The following is a 23,565-nucleotide window of genomic DNA, read 5'->3' as shown; positions in this document are numbered from 1 at the left end:
TACTGTACAGTGTAAAAGCGAACAACATTTGGAAGCAAGGCTGGCTCTGTTTTATTTATTTTTTTTTTTTTGGGGGGGGGGGGACTAATTACGAGCACAAGAAGGCAGGTAACTTCTCCGGATATACAAAAAATCGCCTGTACTCTCCTTTAATAACTCAAAAACAAAAAAATTATGCGTGAAAGGGAAAATTAAGTGGACGAAAAGCAAATAAATACGCCTATCTCCAACAGCGCTCTGGAAGCTGTGAATAGAACAATAAATTGGCGCACGAGACTTCACACGAATAGCTTCTATAAGCATGGAAGTGGAAACAAAGTAACCGACTGAAGACGGTGGAAAAAATCTGAGCGCACTATTTCTATTGCGACGGTAACAAAGTGACGGCACAGAAATTTTGCGAAGAGGACGACCAAAGTGCTGGTAAAGAAACAATGTACACGAACGACTATCAACGCGCACAATGTGCTCCAGGAAAGACAGAAAAGCCCATGAAAAGGTTTCGTAATGGATGGATTCCCGATTGTAACGCAATTCCCCGACCGTATAGGGGGCCCGCTTGCGCGATGAATAAATTCAAACGTTGCTCCAATTTTCGCACGCGCTGAGCGAACGACATTCTGTTGCCCTAAATTGACAAAAATTAAGAAACCAAGAAAAGGACCGCTGCCCTCTATACTGCGAGGAGAGACACCTTCTCAAAGAAAGTCCGAAACAAGAAAGAGCGAAAGAAAACGAATGTATAAACGGAAAACGCGTTTCGAGCGCAAGGCACAAGGACGCGAGGCATGCCGTTCCATCATGTCCTGGTATAGGCCGCTTTTCTTCGAAATTAATGCGGTTACAATGTATATTTCTTTTTATGCTCACTTTTTATAGGCGGTACCTTGCGCGTGCTATACCATAATTTGCTAAATCATTTCTGCCGCCCGATTTTATTTTACTTTTTTTATAAGCAAAACCTGTTCCGAAAGCTGCGCGAGGTGTGAAAGTAAAAGGCTACACGAGTATCTCACATTTAGAATACCAATCAAATTATTGACATGCAGGACTAACGTATTTCACTGTATGCTTAGAAGAGGGGCTCTAAGTTAGCGGCCGAGATTGGTCTGCACAGATCGCTTTTATTTTTGTCGCTTCGGCTTCGGTGTGTGTGTGTGTATGCGTGTGTGTGTGTTTGTTTGTGTATGTGTGTGTGTGTGTGTGTGTGTGTGCGCGTGCGTGTGTGTGTTTGTGTGTATGTGTGAGTGTGTGTGTGTGTGTGTGTGTGTGTGTGTGTGTGTGTGTGCGTGTGTGTGTTTGTGTGTGAGTGTGTGTGTGTGTGTGTGTGTGTGTGTGTGTGTGTGTGTGTGTGTGTGTGTGTGTGTGTGTGTGTGTGTGTGTGTGTGTGTGTGTGTGTGTGTGTGTGTGTGTGTGTGTGTGTGTGTGTGTGTGTGTGTGTGTGTGTGTGTGTGTGTGTGTGTACCGAAACCATTTCGGTATTCGATGCTGTAACAACAATTCCCTATTCCACCGAAACTCGTAAGAATGCTGGCAGGATGACAGCCCTGACTTGTTCCTATGCCATGAAAGTAAATAACTTTCGTGCACCGACGTTCTCTCGGCGAGGTGGACCGATGCTCTGCGCCGCTCAGTGCTCGCCGATCAAACCTGGGCCATCCAGCAGGCCCAACAGCGGCAACAAGGCCAGGACGTCCCGTAGTGCTCTGAGACCTAAGCCCGGGTCATCAAACTGCAGGACACTCAATAAAAGTTCTTACCAACCAATTAAAAGTATAAAGAGGTGGTGTGTACGGTATCTTCTCTGCCTTGAACCGTTATCAACGACAGTTTGCAAACGCACCTTTCGCGGGTGTCACGATAAGGTTTTTCCTCACACGTATTTTTTCCTTGGCGGAAGATCTGCCAGCAATGTGAGCCATGAAACGCCTTTATTAAAACTCGATGAAATAGTATAGCATTAGATAACAAATTACACATATCTCCAGGGAAAATGCACTGAGCGCACAAAAACTTCATCAGACTTAATCCGCAGTCCTTGTGGTCGCGGAAGCTTAACGTAAGGATCCAGGATATCATCGCGTTCTTCTCCGCCAACAACCTTCAGCCCCCGAATGTCTCTCTCGCTTTCTCTCTCTCTCTCTCTCTCTCTCTCTCACACACACACACACACACACACACACACACACACACACACACACACACACACACACACACACACACACACACACACACACACACACACACACACACACACACACACACACACACACACACACACACACGCCTTCATTCTGCATCGTTTCAAGTTTCAACATCGCAATAAGCGTACGGCGTCCGTGGTTTTTACAGGATGTGCACTATCGCGATGAGGTCATGCTATGCAAATGAGATTAACCGCATGAATAGGAATTTGCAGGGGTTATAGCATGCCCCTAGCAGAAGAGAGGACACACACACACACACACACACACACACACACACACACACACACACACACACACACACACACACACACACACACACACACACACACACACACACACACACACACACACACACACACACACAAAAGAAAGCTACCCGGACAAGTCCCGTCTCTTTAATCACACTTGTCCTGCTCGTCTCTCGCCTCTTGTTTCGCAAGATGCGTAGACCGTGGACCTTGAGATGCTTTCCGCCTTCGAGCCACCGGCGCGATAAGACCGCTCTTCGTGCCCAGCAGACCGTCGCATGCGATGCGTGCAGCACCTCCCTTGCTTGACCGATAAGAGGAGCGCTCGCCATGCATACCGTTACCCCACTTGGCCGACCGGCCCTCCCGAAACCGTTATGCAATGCGTCTACACCATAATCCTATGCGGCTAAGGGAACCACCCAAGTCTTGTCTTTTTCAGCCCAAAGTGAAGCAAAGCACAGTGGCAGTACTCGTGGGAACCCTCCCCCCCTTTTTTTCTTTTTTTTTTTTGTGGGAGGATTGAGGAGGGAGGTGGGGGGATGGGAACTCTATTTTGTGATAAATGTCAGTTTGCCCTTGCACAATATTGATCGAATTTTCAAAGCGTTAATGAATCACTCGTCTGTATACCTTTACACCCTTCAACGAGAATCTTTGACGGGTACAAGTTCGGGCCTCGCTCCTGTGGACGAATTCATGGCACGATAACACAAAATTATGGCCCGTATTCACAAACGAAACTTAAGTGGAGGGACATTAAGTTTGAGGAAAGTACAAGTATAAGGAAAGTTTCACGAAAGTATTTCGTGATCGACACTTAAGTATTACTGTCCAAAGTAGCACTTTTCGGGACAAGCATGCCGTCTGGTGTCGAGGCTGCGCGAATAACTGACGTGTAAGATGTTTTTAATTGCAAAATAATAACCTGTAGTTGAAAATTAAGTGGAAAGATACGTTGCGACGATCTCATGCTCATGGTTCTGAGTGAAAGAACGAAATATGTTGCCTTTTTAGTGCTTTGTTAGAACTGGTCTGGCCACATTGACCTGTAGTCACCATCGGTTTACCATCGGTTATACCCCGGTCGTCGTTACCTCCTGCCGTGCAGATAGGTTCTTTGCGTTTGATATTTGCGTTTGCTATTTTATACTGCTGAATTCTTCGATCGAAATGAAGATCAAGAACAATTGCCGTAGTTATGTTGTTTCATACAATACGTAGGAAATGTATCGATTATTCGCTGAGCATTCAAGCCCAACAAATAAAGTAACTTCGCCGTTATATAGCTACGTCATACTCAGTTACGTTACAAGAGAGGCTTTTTGTAAGAGGGTTTTCCGTCATATATAGAGTGGATGCCTCGCGGAAGTCACATATCTACCGCCACAACCAATTACAGAAAGCGTAATCGGAAAAGCTATTTCATCCACAGCTGCTGCACTCAACCGTCCAAATAGATATAGGCGCACCGCACAGATCCCACTTACCGTTCAATCTACACGGCCGCAAGTTATAGGCAGTATACGAAAACTCGATATCATCGCTTGTCGTCGCTGCCATGTTATTATAAGACCCAATACTCTCGCGATCGTCAGTGCACAAACTTCCAGCATGCACAAAATTTGCTATGCATTTTTTTTATTGGGTATAGGAAAGTGTGGTACGTTGCTGCAAAGAGCATACACAAATTCTTAAATGCGCAGTACGGTTATTCCAACCCATTTCGGTATGCAACGACAGCACAACCAGCAAAATCACCTCGTTTCTTCGAAATGTCTTATTTTCGTATAACGACCTCAAAGCAGCCAGGAAAAGTTGGAGTTCGAGACAAGTACTTCGAGCCAACATTAAGTTCATTATAAGGGGCTGCGCTGAGGTATCCGCATGCAAGCTCCACGCACAAGAGCGCATGCGCACGCTCGCACGCACGTATACACGCACGCGCAAGCACGCGCATCGAAAGAAAAGGTCCAGCCCACGCAGAAAATAGAGCTTGCGCGCGTTGATAGCTCATATCCCGTGCTGTCACAAAAAGTGTGTATGTAATGAAATCAGGCGCACCTTTATTCGGAACCGTAACGCGCCCGCGTTGTAACGAACTAAGAGCTGGGTTCCTTCGCACAGAGGCAACGAATAACGAAAGAAAGAACAGCAAAAGTCGAACAAGGCAGGCGCATAATAGAGGCCACAGTATCGTACAATTTCAAGTACCCTCTTCAAAACGGCTGTTAGGTTCTCGATTTCGTTTCGTCCGCGCCCACTACCGCTCCGCGGGTCTCTTCCGACGAAAGCCTTTTTTTTTTCCATCTCATTTCCAGCGGGAAGGGATATAGGAGCACCGCGATCTAACTCTCGGAGCACCTATACTCGCACGTGTCTGAAGTACTCAATTGTCCTAACAGTTCCGAAACCATCGCACCGCCAACGAAGCAACAATAATCACCTTAAAAAAAAAGAAAGCATTGAAACCGAAGGTCGGCGCACTATATACAGTTCGCGTATAATATTGCAGAAAACACCTACACCCAAAAACTAAAAGTAACGAAAGGAAAATGGGATGAAAGATTTCCAACTTCGCGGCGATGAAGAAAAAGAGACGGCGAGCGCAGCCACTTACACCCCTATATACGCACTGAGAAGTGAAAAGGCTGATTCTGCATTAGGGGGGCCGGCCCCCGCGCTGGGTATCCCTGGGGTGCCGTGCTCAACTGCGCGATACAGGCGCAGTGTCTGTGTATATTTATATTTATATGTATATAGTGCGTTGCAAAGACCGTGCTATAGCTCCCTCCACTTGACTATATCTCTCCCGCGCCTTCTCTTTTTCCACACCAATTTCTTCTTCCCGTTGCACGCCTTATAACGCCGCACATAACCGGCAGTGCAGCCTATATAAAAAGCCCGTTGCTTTCTCGCCTCTACCGTGCGTGCGTGCGTGCGTGCGTGCGTGCGGAACGTGTCTCATTGCCCGCGATTTCCTCCCGAGCCCATTTCACTTGTTTCACACCGCGTGACGTCGGTAACGTTTCCTTCTCTTTGTCTTTTTTCAATTCCGGCCCCTCGGTCCCGCATCTCTCTACGGTCCATGTATGCGCGCATCCAATCTACCTCCCTTCGCCCGTGCCTTCGTTACTTCGCTTTGAGCCTTTCCTCTAGAACATCCTCTGCAAAGAAAAACGAGACCGTGGAGAAAAGCGCGATAGAATGATGCCCGCTGAGAGAGACGTGGTAATAGAAACCAAGCGCGTGGTCCCTCCTTTTTTTTTTCTATATAGAGCGGTGTATACCGGCCGATATACGTATACTGCTGATGCTGCCGAGAGAGTTGGAAATCGTTCTAAACTGGCTTAAGTGTGGGCTTGGCTTGGCCCGTCTATACGGGGATTCATCGTGGCTGGTTGAATCGCGCTTCCTGGGCGACGTCAAATTGGATCTGGAGAGGGTGTGGCTCGACGCGAGCGCGCGGTGCGGGGAATTAAGTGAGGTGAAATCGACCGCGATTGAAAAGCTTTCCGCTTGTAAAGGACGAAGGAAGCGGAAAAAGAAGATATCCAACTTATTGTACCGAAGAAAATGTGTGGTATCTCAGAATAAATTTTAAAGAAAGAAAGAAAGAAAGAAAGAAAGAAAGAAAGAAAGAAAGAAAGAAAGAAAGAAAGAAAGAAAGAAAGAAAGAAAGAAAGAAAGAAAGAAAGAAAGAAAGAAATACACGTCTCCTGCGGCCACGACAGATGCCCGACCCTGCAGGCTTTGGGTGCTTCGCGAAACGCGGGGAATCAGTATCAGCACTTACAAAAACTGCACGCAGCTGCTGAACGATTGCAATGTGACAAGCATTGTAGTGAACGAGATGACAAAAAAAGAAATATGACCTTGATCCCAAGAACTATTGCTGAATAAAAATAAGCGAGAAGAAGAAAATGCATAGGCACGTGCTGACGGCGTTTCTGACGAGTAAACACGCATACACAAAAGCCTCGCTCCCATACAAGAAAGGAAGCGCCACTCTGCGCGCCACTCACCAGGGAATTTAATACATACGGTGTCGATATTAGCGCATTCATGGGCGCGTCCACGCGCCTACGAAAACAGGACGGCGCCTGTCAGTGACAGCTGCTCAATACTCCACCGCCCAACAAAACGGAGAAGAAATGGAGAAATTCGAAAGAAAGTTTGGGCCGACGCGTGCACAACAAACCACGCACTAGCGCCTTGAAAAAAAAAAAAAAAAAAAAAAACCTCTACGCTTTATATCGTCAGCCAACTCCCCCGCACTCTTCCTGTCAAAACAACTCTTCCTTTTTTTCCTCGACCTCAGATACTGGCGCGCGACCGTGAAAAACGAGAGTCCGCCGCTAGAGGGCGAGAAATCCCGCTCGGCGCGCCTGCGCGCATTCCGGCCGCGCGCGCGCGTGTGTGTACACATTCCTCACGCAAGGCGTATTCTATTACGACGAAGGCGACGACGACCGCTGGCGAACGGGGCGAGAAGCCAAGCCAAGTCTACGCGCGCCGACGACTCCGCGGCGCAAATGAGCTTGGAATGCAAAGCGCGCCCAGGCAGATACGCGAGGAGGACAAATAAAGAACCGAGAGAAAGGAACGCTATTTCAACGCTGGAAACACATGTACGCACTCCCACGAAAGAAAACAAGCGAAGAAAGAAATGCCTAGGACGAGCACACCCGCGGTCTCATCGCAACACACGCGGATGCCTATTCAATATTCAAGGCACACGCGGTTGGAGAGCAGAAACCAGTCGCTTCGAGACGCTGCAGAGAGGTGTCCTGTACACTATATATATACACTCTTCTGCCACCGCACGTCCACATTTTTGTTTCCGTTAAGTACCGTGCAGCTTTCTAGAAGCCAGGACAGCACTGAAAATTGTTTCCACTTTGATAAGAGCCGCGTTTTGAGTGGCTGGCTCTTGCTATCGCTAACCGCCGTCTACCTGTGCGTAACAACTGGCCGGGATCTGTTTCGCTTGGTGCGCGTAAGTATACATATCGATGTGGGAACGGGGGGAATGCCCGCAAATCTTATTGTACACTCTGGAATGCATTCCTAAGGACATAAATCCGCTAGTCACAGCATGCAGCAACCCTGTGGTACTTGCGACTGCAGCTAACAGATGATACGTCTTTATATAAAGGCATACTTCCCAGAACTCGGTCCCAGAAACTGCGCACAGAACAACGCGATGAAGGTGAACTCAAAAGGTAACTATGACATGTTAGCAAAGAGTGCCTCTACACCAATCTGTGGTAATGGCAAGAAGGAAGAGAAAGAGAACTTCTAAGCAGGAAGCTCGCAATAACTGTCCCATACAGTGGCGGAAACCTCAATCCCGGTTCAGTGGGGAGGGTAAGACAGCAAAACAACAGCCAAGGCCAGGGCCCACTTACCAAGAATCATCATGTGAAAAGCAATTACAGCACTGCGTTCGTCGTGCGCACGAAGGGTTCGAATCACCTCTAACTGTGAAAGATTTGTGCATCCGGCCAGTAATGCGTATATGAGAGCTCACGCTTCCGCCACAGTGCACGGTTTTAGAGCGCCGAAAACTATACGTGCTACCCGTGTATCTTATACGTGCGTGTGTGTACGTGTTACGTAGGCATGCGGTGCTGCTTGTGTAACATCGGTGGCCGACCCGGCAACGTGCGGTTCCTACAGCGCGAAGCTCTGCGGAAGATAGGGTACGTATAGCGATTCAAGGGAAACGGATCGAGTAAACAATCATAAACGCATATCGAGTGAGCGGCCCCTCCCGCTGGTTTTTCGTATGCAGGACCCGGTGTCTTCCAAAGAGCTGCTTGTTTATTCTATAACGGCTTTCTTTTTTTCTTCTTTTTTTATCTCTCTGTCTCTGTCCATTAGATTATCGGCCTCCTCCGCCGACGCTGAGCAGCTGCCGACGTTGAAGACAAATATGCACCGATGAAAGGAAAGATAGGATGGCGCAGCCTCGCGAAATGATGGCTATACATTCTGCCATTATAGTGATAAGGCACGTAGTTGAAGCAGTATAAAACGAAACACACGCTCAAAAAAATAAAGCGAGCAACGTAGCAAACGGCAGCCACCAGAAGGGTTCTGACGCAATATCGAAACATTGTATATCCAAAGTGTCCAGTTTGGGGCGAAAAACAAATCGTAAAAAAATATATATAATGGAGAGAAGACTGAATGAGTTCGCGTTGCGAGATGGTCGTCGAGATAGGATTGACGTTACGATAAAACCAAGTTCTCTGTCTGTTTTTCATCTTCCACTCGTTTCCTGGTTTTATGTACGCACGTCTTTTTTTTTTTTTGCCCTTCCGTGTATACGTTATTTCACCATTGCCATAAACGTTGTATGCTTTCTTACTTGTTTTGGTTCTTTCTCTCCCTCTCTATTTCGTAGCTTAGACGTGTAATTTCGGTTATGAACATAAGCTCACTTGTGGCTGCTACTCCTGAAATAAAGCACCTTCACTTCCCTCTCTCACTGCAGGAGCTACTACATAATACTCTCGCAACTTGTAAAACCGAGCTTGGTTTGACAACTTGCGCTCGGTTCTCCACTGTGAGAAAAAAGAAAAACTCCTGCCTAGTTAGCTCTGTTCGCAATAAACGCTTACGTGAAAAGGTTAAAACGGTGACGCTGAAACGTGAGAAAGCGCGCGAATTTTGTATATAAAAACGCGAAGTGTCATTTTTGCAACTTTTTTTTTTTTTTTCCTATATAGACAACATGAAAATTTCCACGTCAGGAGTGTACTTTTGTCACGTACGCTTCCACAACTTGTACCGCCCAAGAATACGATAGAAAGGAATGGGTAGAGAGAAGGGGAGAAGATTTTTTGTTTTTTACTGCGTTCTGACGTTATCCCAAAAGCACCTCTCAAATATCTGCGCCGCAAGATTCGTGCACGGCGTTTGCCACGCTGAAAATCCGAAAAGCGCGGTACGTGATTACGAGCAGTAAATAAAGAAAACCTTGCAATTAGAGAGAGAGAAGGAACGCTCGTGTTCTAACCCTAAAGGGCTGATATGTAAACGCACCCAGTATATATATATATACACACACACACGAGAAGCATGGAGCGATAGAAATGCAAGAAATTTGTTGCGAATAGGCTTTCCTACACAAACCTCTGACAGGACGTCATGTGTATATGGAAGTGGGGAGGGGGGCATCATGGCCCGCAGGGTTCGTTATTTAACTTTTTTCTTTCTTTCCCTTTTGCACACGCAGCTGCCTCGCTCACACAAACAAGACAAAGCATTATCGCGAAACGCGAGCGCTTGACAGAAAAAGTAAAACGGACGCGCTGTTTTCTATGTACGAAGGTTCTTCCGAGCTCAGTAAAGGGAAAGAAAGAAAGCAAGAAAGAAAGAAAGAAAGAAAGAAAGAAAGAAAGAAAGAAAGAAAGAAAGAAAGAAAGAAAGAAAGAAAGAAAGAAAGTATGTTGCTTTCCTGCAGAAGCCGACGGATCTGCGCCGCAAAACGTTGCGCAGATGGGAAGAAGCAGGCAAAGGGGGATCACTATTCTTTCGCAAAGCCTTCGCTCAACGAAAATCTGTACGGATTTAGCGCTGATCAAACAGTGTTTTACGGTGGGCGTGCTGCCGTAAGCACGCGCTCACTCGAGGCAAGAAGGGCAAGAAGAACAATGTTTCGCTCACTTCAAATATCATAATAATAACAAAAAAATTATGAGCAGCAAGTGAAACGACAACTGTTGGAGACGCTCTTTCATCGCTGAGATCCCACGGAGGAAGAAAAGCGGCGCCGTTATGCGGACGGGCTTACAATGGAAGACGCAAGAGGCATTATCCGCCCAGATACGACCGAATTCCTCTGTTTTCCGATTCATTTTCGAGCTCTGTGAAGAGATCTGTAGTTTGTTGTTTCTCGAGGTAAATACACGTCAACAGATAATCAGAGCGGAAGGCGGTGACTTGCTTATATTGTGTTTATCCCTCTTTCATTTCCTTTTATCTCCATGCACATATAAGACCCCTTAATAATAAACCTTCAGTTAGATAGTCCGCGCTTGTCTCCGCCTTTTTCGTCGTCCCTGTTATGCGCAGTATGTCAAGATCATTAATAGATAAGAATCCCTCGATGAAGTGTCAGCGTGCAAATGGCCATTTTCGGACGAACTAGCTGAAATGTTTCCCGGAAGCAATCGTAATGAAATCGCAGTGCCAGCTTGCATGCGGTTTGCTAAGAGGCAGCCACCGATTTTTCCCAACTCCGTTTACCCTAATATTCCGTTGCAAGTTGAAATGATCTGAACGAGCCACGCAGAGCTATGCGGTGAACAATGTACCAAATTCGCGACAGCGTAAAAAAATAATAAAAATACAAGAAAGCTAACACGCAGTCTTGGGATATAAACAATCGTTTCTTCTACGAGCTCCGCTCCGTGCACTACAAGTTTGGCCAGCACGCACGCGAGAGAGATCTCCTAAATGAGATGCACGCCAAACGCTACACAACTACTTTTCTTTCTTATTGTTTTTCTGAACCCCGCGAAAATTTTAGCAGCTACACCGTCGCAAATCACCGTCTTCAGCGCTCGGAAGAAGTACAACCGCCGCCTGCAACTCTCATTAGGACACGGTTCTTTCATCGCCACCGTTCTCCTCTGCCTAACAAAGCTCCGCAAAGCGCTGAAGAAGCACGCGGTCGCACCCGACGAAGACCATTAGCGAAGAGCCTCCCCGTCGACCAAAGGAACTCCTCCCCTCCCGCCGATATTGCTGTATTAGAGAAAGAGAACGAGTGGGTTGGTGGGAGCTGACACGCTGGCTGAGAGCTCGGTCATCACCGACAACGCATCACTGCATCACGACGACTCCGCTTAGCCAGTCTCACAAGTCAGCGAGGCGCTAGAAAAACCGAACGCGAAGCGCGATAGCCCTGCCCCGCTCTCACAGCTAGAGTGTGCTTGCCGCCAACGCAAGGCTGAGATAAGAGGAGTGCGATAAGAGCCCACACACACACAGCGCTCTGCTGCAACGCTCCTCTCTGCTGCAGCAGGCCGCACGCGGCGCCGTCGCTGCGGCCACCAGCAGCTACAGGTGTTCGCGAAAAACTTCTCGCTCCAAAACGAGAGGGCGAGAGTGGCGCGCATGCACTCCTCGGCAGGAGAGCTCGTGCGGGAAGCATTTTAGGCGCGGGATTCGCGCACGCATGACCGACGACCTTATTGCTGGCGGTTCTTTTTTTTTTTCTTTTTTGTAAAGCGCCACATCGGAGCAGGTCTGCGAAGAAAAAGTTAACAAGAAAAGAGGAAAAATTCATCTCGTTTGGTTCCTGGTTGGTGTCGACACGCTCTGCTCATCCCGAAAGCGCGCTTACATTTTGTAAGGGCTGAAATGCGTGATGCTTATACAACGTTATACGCGGCAAGCGCGACGGTACGTCGTCGTAGCATGGGGTCGTGCAGAACACGAGGAAACTTATTTAGGCGAGCACGTGTATCGTTTCTTATAGTCTGTAAGTATGTTTTTTTTTTCTTTTTTTTGCTCAGTTATGTAAACTCAATTGTGCGACTGAATTAATGTTCAGTGGTGAGCTACAGCAGAAGCCGCTTAGTGCACAAAGTTGGCGATTTATGGCACTTTATAAATTCCCAGTACTTCGCATTCACGTAAATCAAGGTTGACTGTAAGAAAAAGAAATTTCGTTGGGAGTATCTCAACGAATTTGCTTATTTTACGTTTGTGTTCATTTTACAAATATACTTTGTAAGAATTATTATCTACAAGTCCTTCTTCTTAGTCATACCACTTTTATCGCTACTCGAATCGATCACCATATGAAACTTTCAACACAACTATGTGGCACGATTGTGTAGCATTCCGCGTCATTCATACCGAGAACACGTGAAGAATTTTCTTGGTGGGCTAGTTAGTAGCTCATTGCGGTACAAGGTTAATCGAGCCTAAATAAGCCACATGTTTTGTTTGGATGTTTGTATGGGCGTGTGCGTGTGTGAATGTACCGTATTTGCGCTCGAATAATTTTATACCGCAAAGTCGACACCACTGGAATTAGCTGTCGGCCTCCATCGTCTATAATTTTGACAATATCATGTTTTTAAATCAAGCGTTGCTCAAGCACTCGCGCTGCTTCGAATTATCCGTGTATTGCATTCAAATTTTACACACTGTGCTGCCAAACGGCAGTGGTGAGTGAAAATAAATGAAATGTGTCAGATCCTCCTGCTAAAGCAAACTTTTTTTCTTAGGCATATTGTGTAAGAGCAAGTCGGCAGGTAGCAGGGCGCGTCAAGGATGCGCGATGTCTTGCTTAGTGGTTTGGCAGCGCGCCCTGACGAACACCACTTTTAACATGGCGGCGTATTATTTGACTTTCCAAGGTAATTAACGTTTTCTCACTGAATCAATCCCTTACCTGCGGCGAACTTTCTCCGACACACATACTGATCAATCCATCTCGCTTTGTATTCTCAGTTTGTATACGTCGAAGGGAAAAAAAAAAGGAAAGAAAGAGATATACAGTCCTTTAAAATGTGTTCTGCGAATGAATGCATTTTAAGTGTATGATCTCGATAGCTGTTAGTTGGTCAAGAAATCAGGCCACTGCTATCTGTCGACGTGTTCTCGGCGTAATGTCTACGATTATATTAAAACAAATATTAAGGCAAAGAAAAATTTCCCCAGTTTCTAAACGACACAGTCCCGTATGCTACCGCACTGGTGATGCAACAAGCCTACAAATAAATGTTTATGATTAATGGATGCCGATCCATATAAGTTGGCGGACTCAAGTGACGCCCACTAAAGCCGCAGGAGAGTTCGCGTAAAGACGGCGGACGCCTGAGCGAAATGTAGGTCAGGTCGTTTAACGAGCAGCTTAATTGCGGACGGCATGCAAATGACTCAGTTCGTTGCGACGTGACTGCCTCTTGTAAGATATACGCATTCGTACTAATTACGCGCCACCCATCATCACACATTAAAGAAAGAAAAATTATTCACGGGTGTCGTTTCGAGTTCATTGATAAAACGTCCTGTATAAACGAAAGTTATTGTATGCAGTGGTGCTAGCTTTTTTTTTTTTTTTGTCTCTATCTGGCATAGCCGTGAAACAAAAAAACTGACCAAGACGAACCCGTTCATATACGCGAAAGCAAACGCAGCAGTTTCCTCTTTTACTAAGAATATATCACACGATATTTAAGCAGCGTTAACATTCGTTAACGCTAACGCAAACACTGACGTCGTAGAGAAATAATGCATTGAACAAGAGCGGCGGCTACTTGCTTTATACGTACTGATAACCAAGATGTATTTCACATTATCGTTAGAAAAATAATAGAGTACTAATATAATAAATAAGGAAACGGTTGTCTCGTGGTAGTTATCAGTGGCCTAACCAGGAACCTTTCTTTTTTGTGTGTGTGTAGGAAGGGGCTCGGTACATCGCGCTCCGTTTTACGCCGGTCATCCGAATTGCACAAACATTTAGGAACGAATGGGTCGCTCGGCTAGAGGCAAGTGATCCGGTGTGCGCGCTCCTAGATACACTCCTGGTAGATAACCATGATTTCTGAATTAAGACGCCAAGCATTTCATAGATAAAAAATACAATGGACGATTTGTTTCTGACCGGCAGGTATCGCCAATGTGACGCTCTGAAAATGCGCGGTGATATGCAAAAATAAAAAAAAACGAAAAATAAAACGCAGAAATATGTCACTAGCTCAATTCTTTCATTATTCTAGAACGCGGCCGTGTGTAGCGCGGCGTATAACAGCTGTTCGCAGACAGCGCGCGAACGAACAAAACGAATAAAAGAGGGGAAAAAAAGAAGACGAAACTAGTTTCAGTCCCCCTTGATGCCCTTGATTAAGGGCGACAGACGGAGAGTGAGAAAGGGAAGCAACGAGGGTAAACCCGTTCTGCAAAAGCCTCGTAACTTCGGGGACGGTGCAGCCGAACCACCCTTTCCAGTTTCATTACGCAACAGGACGACATCGGAAGGTGAGGAGGAAAGGAGCCAGGCTGAACCAAAACACGGCCGGCACGTGCTCTCGAGGCAAATGCCTCGAAAGACAGGAAAGAAAGAAAATGCGAGTCGGCCACCGGCTGCCAGCACGAGAGCGACCCGGCCTATTGGATTGCATCGAACAGCAAGCATTCAGGCGAACGTCGATAAGGTCGGCGGGCTGGTTGGATTCGTGGCCAGAGGATGCTCTGTATCAGCGATGCTTCTTGCGAAGGAATTGTGGAACGAAACAAGAACTTAGAGCGTGTAACACCTAGTCTGTGCTGGTGGGATTATCAACGTGTCAGGAATGTTAATATCGTATCGGAGGAAAGCCTGATGTGCCCTTTCGGTTGCAGGGAAGTCAAGCAGTAATCTTTGTCCGCGGAAACGCTTGCTCAGGCTTGCACACCCTGTTATGGGCAGATAAGAGATAGCGAGAACCTCTTAGGTAAGGTTTCTGTACAAAACTGCGATATCTACCTAACATGCAAGTCAATCGGGAATGAACGTGGAAGCGCTCTAAGAAGGCGAATACGGCTGTCTACTAGAGCAATGCATGCCAGTTCTAAATGTAAGCGTACGCACCTTGTGATGCCGCGTTCCTCTTCTGTCCCAGTTGAAGCAAGCTGTCTTTCGGCGGTCCTGACAATCAGGAACTTGCACAAACGAAGATCGCCTCTGACAATCACTTTTTTTTTTCTTCGCAGGAAAGTTCAGACGGTGCACCAGCGAAATCCAATAGGGGAAGGAAGGGGTTGGTGAAGTGCTGGAGGAAGGTGAGCGCGGAAACCGTTCGCTCACACTACGTGAATCGGGTGGGAAGGGTCGACGGACAAACACCTTGACAAGGTAACAAACAGCACGACACACACAACTTTCAAACAACCGCGAACGTCACGCGCACAAAGGTAAAAAGTCGTCACGGAAAGCGGTGTCCTTGGGAAGAGTCAGGAAGACGTGCGAAATGCTAAAGTTGGCGGCGTGGCGTGGTATGCGAACTGCCACTCCAGCGTTCGAAGGTGGCGGGCCTTTAGAGCGAGCGACGCACGCCGACGCGACTGGGACCTTCGCCGTCCGAAGGCCGTCTGCAACGACCGCTTCGGCCTGCTCCGAGCCGACGGACAGGCCGCGGGAACGCGGAGCGAAGGAGTACCGGAACTGCGTCACCTCGCCGGAAGTGGCTCCGGTCCGCCCGACTAGAGCTCGCCGAGGGGGGACGAGCGAGCGCGCTTCCCCGATGAACGGGCGACAACTGCTGGTGCCAAACGGGACGCAGCTTTCGAAAGCGCACGACTGCGCTCGCGCGGCGGGAAAAGTTTATACCGTGTGTGCACGATCGGTGCAGTTCCTATGAGGTACCTGACCTGTTTTCGTAACTTTCGTGACTTGTTTTGTAAAATTCAACCATTCGGATTATCCAGGATAGGGACCTTGGCAAAGACTTGGCATATCCTACACTTTCATCGCGTCACTTAAAGCTAGAAATATGGTAAATGCCTTCTACTATCAAATAATTGTTGGGGTTTTACGCCCCGAAACCACGACATGATTATGAGGGACGCTGTAGTGGAGGGCTCCGGAAATTTCGACCACAAAACATGGGCCTCTGGCATTTTCGCCTCTATCGAAAGCGGCAGCCGCGGCCGGGATTCCATCCCGCGATTTTCTGGTCAGCAGTCGAGCACCATAACCACTAGACCACCACGGCGGGTCTCGAGCTTAGCAGCACGACACCCTACGTGCTAACCTATACCATAGCGGGTGCCTTCTACTTTTAGCGACACGTTATCATGTCCTGTCCTTGTTCTACCAAACGTATAACGATCGCTGCCTGACACTAAAACGAAAATGCCCCTGTTTGTTTACAAGGCGTTTTCATACGCTTTTCGTGTGGAACACGAAAAGTGGTTAGTACTCATGAAAAATCCTTGAGAAAGTGGTTCTAGCTATACGGGGCAGGACGGTGACTGGGCTTCTCGATTATGTTTCTTCGTCTCTTGTATTCTGCGCTGCCGAAATTCCTTGAGCGTGGAATTCAGTCCAAATAGCCATGTCCCTTGTGTCAGAACGCTGGGCTAGTCGGAACTGCTTTTACTCCAGAAAAAAAAGGAAAAAAATTACGCCATCTCCACTAAAGGAATGTGTGGATGTGAAGCAGCGGGGAGATGGTTCGCTTGAGCGGGAGATGGTGTAATATTTTTTTAGGAGCTGGCTCGCCAGGGTCTTAAGCTGGGGTGAAGTCCCGCGCCGTAAGCTGCATCCATCCATTCAAAGCGTCATGGAACGCGAAGAGGAACGCTACGCGCGTCGTGTCTTCCCTCTAGCCTGGCCGTTAATTCTCACAGGGCGAGCGGGGAACGCGGTCGACAGGCGCGCGAGAGGGGCTGAGCGTAGGAGAGGAGAGAAGGGGTGAGGGGACGCAAATGCGCTGGCGCTCATCACGGCGTTGCGCAGGAGAAAATGAGGCGCGCGAGAGGGGGGGGGGGCGTAGGAGAGGAGAGGAGGGGGAGGAGGATGCGCATGCGCAGTAAGGGTGGTCACGCCGCACACCACCACCGGATCGAACTCCGCCATAAGCTGCTTCGCATCTAAAACAGGTGTCACACAGTAGGAGGGCGTACATGAAGTCACTTGTACAGACGTGTGTCAGGCAAGAATATTGCGCATGGAGTCGCACTCTTTTATGGCCACAAAGATAGAACTAGTGCTGATGTATTCATCAGATCAGGCTCTTTTGATGCTGTGAACTTCAACACAAAATTAAAAAAGAAAGAGCGAGAATGGCGCAATGGGCTGCGTTGTTCCTTCAGAGCAGCGACTTCCGCCTGTGCGCAAGCTTTACACGTCACGCCCTCTTGCGGCATTCGAAAGTAGAGGAGAGTTTCTCCCCGAATCATGCAGTGCTTGAAATCAGGGTGGTCTTGGGGGTCTCAATATCCTACCAGTTTTGACAAGGAGTTCGAAATACCCCAAAGCTAGAATGTATAGGCACTCCATGAATACGAGGCGAAACCATTTTTTTTTTGTTCTCCTTGTCAGTGGTGACTGGAACATTTTTTCCCTATCATTCCGAAAGTTTCCACCATGATTTTTAGCAAGCACCATTGAAACGTTTTCTAAAACCTGAGACTGAGTGAACTAAAAAATCAGTAACACTACACAAAGGTTCGAAGAATACGGAAAACCCGAGCCTTCATGCCACGTCTCCTGTTCCGCTTTGATCACTCAGTTCCAAGTCTACACAACAGCGGGAAATACTGTGCATAGCCTGTACTCGCCAGCCTTCACGAGTAAGGAAAGCTTCCAGAAAAGGCCAAGCCGCTTAAAAACTGCGCACAAAAAAAAAGGAAGAGGATTACCTTTAAAAATTATTTTGCTCGTTCGCAAAAGCGATGTGTAAAACGAGCTACCAGCCGCCTCTTTTTCTTTCTCCCTCTTTTACTTCCTTCTCCAGCTTCTTTCGAATCGCTAGAGACATCCCCACCCCCCCTCTTCTACGGAGTCAGACATTATATTAAGCCCCGGATCCGCGTGATATCTCGCACGCTCCAATTTACGCCGTGATCCCACGCTGCGCATAGCTGTCTGTTGGCTTCATTAGCCAGTTTCTAACAAAGAAACTAGCTTTTGATTCATTACACTTTCGATCTTGTAGAGTTGTCACGTGATGTTATTTAGCGCGTTCACGAATTCCCTTCCTTTTCGCGCTCCGTCGGCAGCCCGACACTAGAGTTACTGTGTATGTCCGGCTAGCAACCACAGCTATGTGGTGAAGTCGCACTCCGCTTTTGCAGGCGACATGCCTACCGTGTCGCCGATTAACCTCTCTGGCGTGTCGAAGGACGGCGATAAACATTGGCTGTCGATGACTAGTGATAATTCTGTTCGCTGCAGCGGCGGCGTCGAGAAATCCAAAATTGGCCCAGCGTCAGCTCCTCCGTAATGCATGGTTGCTAGCGGCGTTTGGAAGACGGAAGCGCAACTCTGCTACCTTTAGGTAGCAGAGTTGCGCATCTGTCTTCCAAACGCCGCTAGCAACCATGCATTGCAGAGAAGGTGACGCTCGGGCCATTTTTCTATTTTTCGACGCCGTTGCTGCAGCGAACTGAATTAACACTAGTCATCGATAGTCAATGTTATCGCCGGTATTCGACACACCAGACATGTTAATCGGCGACACGGTCTGCGCGCTGACACGCGCCTTGCAGGACCCAAATAAAGTTTTTCAACCAACCAACCAATGGTAGGTATGTCGCCTGCAAAAACGGAGTGCGACTTCACCACATAGCTGTGGTTGCTAGCCGGACATATACAGTAACTCTAGTGTCGGGCTGCCGACGGAGCGTGAAAAGGAAGGGAATTCGTGAACGCGGTAAATAACATCACGTGACAACTCTACAAGAACGAACCAATTACTTTTTTCGATTAAGCCACGCTCCTAATTCACACGGGTTTTCAATTACGCATGACGTCACTCAGAATTAGGAAGGAATTATTCAGGCGTGTAGGATGTCTCCGTACACAAGATCCTGCTTAGGTATAGTATGTGACAGACAGACAGACAATGAACTTTATTAAGATAGTCCTGAGGAGCACCGCAGCCGTTCAGGGCGGCAGCGCCGCGGGCCGCTCCCACGTGGGGACGGGGAGGCCAAGCCTCACCGCCGCGTCGTGGGCCCTCTGGACGGCCCTAAACTGGTGTAGTAAATTCGAGCTCCTTAGCTTGGAGCACCACTCTTCTTCAGTGAGGTGTTGAGGGCCCCGTAAGGAGGGTGTGTGAAACTTCAAATAATATGCGTTTTAACACGAAAGTGTTTTATGCCGGGGTTCACCAAGAATTTCATGACGTATTTCCGCCCGTCAGCAAAATGAGCGCCATCAAATGGCAAAGAAAAAATAGCTATGAGAAAAAGTTCCCTTGACAGGAGTCGAACCCATGACCTCTAGGCCCGCGACGATGGCTGGCGGGCGCTTAGCGCACTGAGCTACCGCCAAACACATAACGGAGACTACATGAACGCACCTTTTATCTTTTACAATTTTACAATTCAGTGCTCTTGGATAGATGAATGGATGCTGTGAGAGTCCCCTTTACAACTGGGCGGTGACATGTGTGCCACCAGGTTAAAAAAAAAAAAGAAAAAACGCGCCGTTGCTACGACCGTCCCATTCGGCGCGTTTCCAATAGAAGTGTAATTTTGTCAGCGCTTGAACACACCGCGAGGTGGTGGCTTTACCTCAAGAAGCGCTCATAGCGTCCATATCGAAACATAGCTCTCCGACGCTCGCCTGGCTTTTGTTACAAATAAAAGAGGACGAAGGGGTGAGGCTCACGAGCAACTGCCACGGGCGCTGGCACGCTCAGTTGCACGAGCGTGCTGCCTGAGGTTGGCGTCGGGCTCCATAATTAGACGTCCCGTCCAGAAAGTTTTTATTAGTGGACCCGGACTGCGGTTCGTTTATTCTTTAATAAAGTTGTTCTCTCTCTCTCTCTCTTACCTCCTCGAAGCAGGCAGCGCGTCATAAGTTCGTCGGCCGCGGGAGTGTGTTACAAATAAAAGAGGACGAAGGGGCGAGGCTTATTAAAGTTCCTGAAAAGGGACTTTAGTGAGGCTCACGAGCAACTGCCACGGGCGCTGGCACGCTCAGGTTGGTTCTAATCCTTCGATACTGCCAGATGGCCGGGTTCTGTTTCTCTCTTCGTCTATTCGTTACAGCTGTCGCACCGCGTTCCCCGCTCACCCAGTGAGAATTAACGGCCAGGCTAGAGGGAAGAAACGACGCGCGTAGCGTTTCTCTTCGCGTTTCACGACGCTTTGAAGGAGTGCATATCGAGTAGCAGTGTTTATTATGTGCTTCTTGACGCCATATTTGCGCGGGATTCACCATATGCGGTGTCCACGTATATGTTACGAACTTCAGCTACCGCAAGGGTGAAATCATGATCATGGGCGTTAGTCGTCGGTACGGAGATGTGCCACTAGGCGTCAACATGAGTGCGTACAGATCAAGCTGTGCTATATCTCCCAAACAACAGTAGACATTGCACAAACTCTGATATACCAATTCACTATAAACTACCAACTACTGCTGTGACGACACCTTTCACTTTCGTCTTATACCGATTCCTATGACAGAGGTATCAGCCATCATTTTATAAGTAACAACTATCCACAAGCATAACAGCAGGCGATTACTTACGCTCTCATTATATTTATGAAAACAGTATTCCAAATGCAAAACCATTGCAATCAACGCAACAATAACAACACAATAGGAAGTGGGCCGTATACGCGGCGCATTTCAATGGAAGCGGAGGCGCCGCCGTAGCGATGAAATTGCGCAGATGACGCTGTTAGCCGGAGGAGAGTAGACTTAGGTAGAGAGTTAGGTAAGGTAGGCATATATAGAAACTCTACAGGAGATTAGAGTGCCTCGATGCGCGCACCCCCAGCGCGCGGGCATCAAGGCACACAGGAGAGCGATCTTGCAGGTTGGTGTGCTTGCACGTACTGCTTTGAAGATTTGCTCTTTTTTTGGGTCAGTTTATGCGTATTTGATCAGCGCCTTTTGATCAGCGCGTATTCGATCAACACTGTTGGCCACATTGTGCCGTAGTAGAGTTCAGCAGTGGTGATGATGTGTTTGTGTGTGCGTCTGTGCGTGTGCACCGGAATGTGGGCGTGTGTTGACAACGCTCGTGACAGAAACCTTCATTTCGCGTGAATCATCAATAGTGTTAACCTTAAAACCATAACTCCCTCATACAAACTTTTTAGGCAGTTCCCACAGTGCTTAAACGATTGTGGATACCTTTGCGATTATCAAAACAAAGGTCTTTGAGCAAAAGCACTATATAGCTTATTGAGTCACGAGAGTACATATGTAAGCGTTTATGCGTTACATTTATATCGCCACTTATAAAACCGGTATGGCTTTCTCCTGTTTAATCGACCCACTGTGTCCTATAAAGTTTTCGGTGTTTATTTTCTTTGTCCTGTGATGATATATACGGTGAATCACCTGTGGTGCATACCCGCATACCGTGGGCCGTGATATGGAGATATGCGCCCCACATGACTGTGGGAAAGGGTTTCATGACGCACTCGACAGGCATGTCATGTTATTCATGTTATGACCTGTCGGTCATATATACGTTATACACTCATACCCTCCTATGTCGATATTGGTATATACCAAGTTAAGGAGACAACCACGAGAGCGCCCAGACGTTGGCGGCTAGAGAGAAGCGCTAGGGGCTCGGGTTAGCTAAAAAATTATTCGCATTTAATAAAAAACCACAAATAAATCCGGAATAATGGTTAGGCCATACGCTGAGTACAAGCGGAGGGTGATCGTCCTCCCACGCGCTAGCAGGTCAGCGTCGGATCCTCCCACCTGCTAGTGCTGTCGCTATGTTACGCGCTTCTTAATACTTAACTAGAGAGAGAGAGAGAGAGATGAAAGCGAAGGAAAGGCATGGAGGTTAACCAGGTTGTACCCGGTTTGCTACCCTACACGGGGGAGGGGGAAGGGGAGAATAAAGAATAGAGAGAGCAAGGAGGAAAGAGGGAACAAGTAATACGCGCACACACATCACATCAGTGTTCACCGCACACACACAGACAGTCACAACCCGAGAAATATTTGACATCGGTTCCTCTGCGGTTGTCTAAAAGTAGGGTAGAATCCGAGATGTTAAAAAAGGCTTGCAAGGACTGGCTCCAAGGAATCCAGAACTTGCAGAGCACATTGAGCTGACGGAGTTGTCGTTCTGTTGAGGAGAGTGCGCATCATGGTCATGAGAGACCTCAACACAGCGAGTACTTGTAGGTTTTTGTCGTGGCAATCAGCTGTGGACGATGATGCACATTGCGGGCCATTCTGCATCGGCTCTTTATGAGTGCGCAGTGGTGGCAGTGAGGGCCACGCGACATCCGCCGCCGCTTTCAAAGCCTCTGCATCTTTTTGTCTTTCCAATGGGATGCATTGGCCGGGGCGGTCGTGGTGGCGGCAGTGGTGGTAGCTGTCGCTTAAGAGAAGTCTGGCGGTCTGTCGGAGTAGGAGATCGCGTTGTCCGTCCAGATTGGGCAGCAGTAGTCTTAGACCTTCGTCGCCGACGCGAGCGTTGTCTATTTCTCACCACGTCAACAGCCTATTTGTGGGTTGAGCCGTCCCGTACAATCTGTTTCATGACGCTCCGTTCTTTTTTCACTAATGGACAGTCCCTTGATGAGGCTTTGTGTGATACATGACAGTTGGTACATTTCAGGGCAGTTGCTCGGCAGGATTCCGCATTGTGTGGCTCTGCACAGCGGAGGCAAATCGCCACGTTCCTGCAGACTATGCTCACATGACCCATTTTTTGACATTTACGGCACTGGAGTGGTCTTGGTGTAAATGGACGGACCACGTGACGAAAGTGTCCGACCTTCACGTGGGATGGCAATATGTCGCCTTTGAAGACAATCTTTAGCTTTCTAACAAACCTGTCCTTCTGGCTTCCTACCCTCTCCGAACCGCTGAACAACGCTAGGCACGTTCGCGTTGTTTTGCTCACCACGAGTTCATTACTGTGTCGCATATACCCCGAACGCACACAAGCACATGCACTCTCCGAAGCCTGCTCGAGCACTGACTACTATACGGTCTTGTATCCACATTCAGTGAACAAAAACACGAAAGTGACGCCTAACTGCGACATTGCGTCAGAACGTTGGCGCAACACTGCAGGGCCGGTAAATCGGCTTCGGCCGCGCACACGCGCTTGGCAATGTAAGGCCGCTGGGGACACGTTGTTAGGGCTCCATCCTGATCCCGGCACTGTTACCCAGACCACGATATAGCGCCGCAGCAAACTCATTGGATTACGTACTCCGCGAACTGCGAGGCAACTACTTCTTTTCTCATTTTCTCTCTTTTACGTAATCGGCATGTTTCTCCATTTACTCTGAACGACTATCCGCGTAATGGTGGTCGCAATGTACAGTTAGAAATTGCGAGCCTTGTGGACAAACGCGTATATAGCAGCAACAGTGCGATGTACGCAGACACCGCCGATTGGGCTGGCGCAATGCTTTCCTGCATAAAC

The 23,565-nt window shown here is 47.9% G+C and overlaps 1 protein-coding gene and 1 pseudogene across 2 annotated transcripts in view; one reads left to right on the top strand and one right to left on the bottom strand.

The window, feature by feature from the left end:
• The window catches only part of LOC119387141 (TLR4 interactor with leucine rich repeats), a 183,700-nt gene extending 168,103 nt beyond the window's left edge, over positions 1–15,597 (bottom strand). For both annotated transcript variants that reach the window (XM_037654449.2, XM_049413385.1), the window contains exon 1: positions 15,060–15,597. The gene's annotated coding sequence lies outside the window, so the exon portion shown is untranslated. The remainder of the gene's footprint in view (positions 1–15,059) is intronic.
• Positions 1–23,565, top strand: part of LOC119385848 (beta-glucuronidase-like) — a 135,226-nt pseudogene that overhangs the window by 98,810 nt on the left and 12,851 nt on the right.

Source organism: Rhipicephalus sanguineus, chromosome 3 (genome assembly GCF_013339695.2).
Source record: "Rhipicephalus sanguineus isolate Rsan-2018 chromosome 3, BIME_Rsan_1.4, whole genome shotgun sequence".
Lineage (NCBI taxonomy): Eukaryota > Metazoa > Arthropoda > Arachnida > Ixodida > Ixodidae > Rhipicephalus > Rhipicephalus sanguineus.
The sequence above is the reverse complement of the archived record's forward strand: the minus strand, read 5'-3'. Positions and strand labels throughout refer to the sequence as shown.